Source organism: Vigna angularis, chromosome 11 (genome assembly GCF_016808095.1).
Source record: "Vigna angularis cultivar LongXiaoDou No.4 chromosome 11, ASM1680809v1, whole genome shotgun sequence".
In the NCBI taxonomy this organism is placed as follows: domain Eukaryota; kingdom Viridiplantae; phylum Streptophyta; class Magnoliopsida; order Fabales; family Fabaceae; genus Vigna; species Vigna angularis.
This window is the reverse complement of record NC_068980.1, coordinates 4,313,626-4,315,423: the sequence shown is the minus strand read 5'-3', so window position 1 is coordinate 4,315,423 and position 1,798 is coordinate 4,313,626. Positions and strand designations below refer to the sequence as shown.

Below are 1,798 nucleotides of genomic sequence, written 5' to 3'. Positions count from 1 at the left end.
AATAAAAGACACATGTTTTTTTATGAAGTCAATTGACAAAAACCCCGTAACAACTAATAGTTGACAGAATTTTATTTGACTTGTTAAATAACATCAAGCCGTTGTTTAATGTACAAGTAACCAATAATGAAACTTTGACTAGTATAGTGTCAACGTTTTGTGTTTGAATAAACTCAAAACTTCCATTTTCAATGGCGACATTGTTTTCTTTTTTCTTTTTATTATTTACAAGCTTTTACCAGGTTTAAATTAAATTAAAGACGAGAGTTTGAATATTTTATTTTGAATTTTTTTAATTATTATAATAAATTCCACAATGTCAAATTGTTACTCATCAGTTTTCGGACTTTGTAAATTAATTGTATTTGACAATATTCCACAATTACCATGTATTCCTGAAATTAAATCAGTTTTTATATAACTGTTCTAGTAAAACTGGGGTGATATTTTTATAAATAAATAATTTTATTGTTCCGTTTAATAATAAACCTTGTTATATGGTTTTCCCTTATTCTAGACTATTCAAACTCTAAGTAAACAGGGGAGTTAAATAAATAAGAATGTGAACATTGTTAAATGTTGGAGAAGCTAGCCACCTTGCAATTTGAAAATAAAAATTCGGCTTAATAGTCTCTTTTATCTCCAGTTGTGTTCGGTTGTGTCAATTTGGTCATTGGTTTTAAAAAAGTGTCTACTTAGTCCTGACTTAGTAAATTTTGTGTCAATTTTATCCCTTCCGTTAAAAAACACTAATGATGTTAATGAATTGATGATATGATAGTATAAATTGGTAACGTGTCAATTTAAAGTTATTTGCGTGATGACGTGGTAAGCAATGAGAGGTTGAGGTGGATTTTACAAATTGGGTTTTAGAATTTGGGAAAAAATTGAGTTAGGGCACAGGACGTCGAGGTTCGCTGGTGCTCCTACAACATATTCTCCACCCAGGACCACGCCGCTGCTGCCATCGCCTGCGACAACACCTTGATTAGGGCCCCGACGACGGTCCTAACCTCATCATCGACGACGGTGGTGACGCCACCCTCCTCATCCACAAGGGTATCAAGGCCGAGGAGCTCTATGAGAAAACTGACGCATTCCTCGACCCCGCTTCCACTGACAAGGCTGAGTTCCAGATCGTGCTTACCATCATCAAAGATGGGTTGAAGACCGACCCCACCAAGTACCGCAAGATGAAGGAGCGTATTGTTGGGGTTTCTGAATAGACTACCACTGGTGTGAAGAGGTTGTATCATATGCATGCCAGTGGGACTCTTTTGTTCCCTGCTATTAATGTTAATGACTCTGTCACCAAGAGCAAGGTATTGTTTTTTTTTTGCTTTTTTTTTTCAGATATGTTACTTTTCTAGTGTTTAGACGTTGAGCTCGATTTAGATTTTGACTGTTTTAATGGATTTTTGGCTTGGTGGCGTGTTGCGAGGTCATGGTGGCGCTAGGAAAAGCTTATGGGTCTCGCAATGGTGGCGGTGCGAATTGGGATGGTGTGAGGGTTGTCCGATCTGCGTGAATTGGGAGTTCGAAAATTGGGAATTTTTCTGGGTCTTAACCGCGAGGAAGAAGATGATGTATTGTTGGTGATTTGGGTTGCACTAGATTTATGATGGAGGGTAGGTTCGAACCTGGTTGTGCGATTTTTGGCAAGGTGGTGACGATGCGAAATGGTGGTGACGACGCGACATGTGGTGACGACGCGGCATGGTGGTGACGACGCGGAATGGTTCATGGTGATGGATGGGTTTCACAGTGTGGGTGGTTGTGGCATTGATGGTGAAAGACG

At 38.8% G+C, this 1,798-nt stretch overlaps 1 pseudogene; it reads left to right on the top strand.

Moving 5' to 3' along the window:
- Window positions 1-820: 820 nt before the first annotated feature.
- Window positions 821-1,528, top strand: LOC128194749 (adenosylhomocysteinase-like; annotated as a pseudogene).
- The last annotated feature ends 270 nt before the right edge of the window (window positions 1,529-1,798 follow it).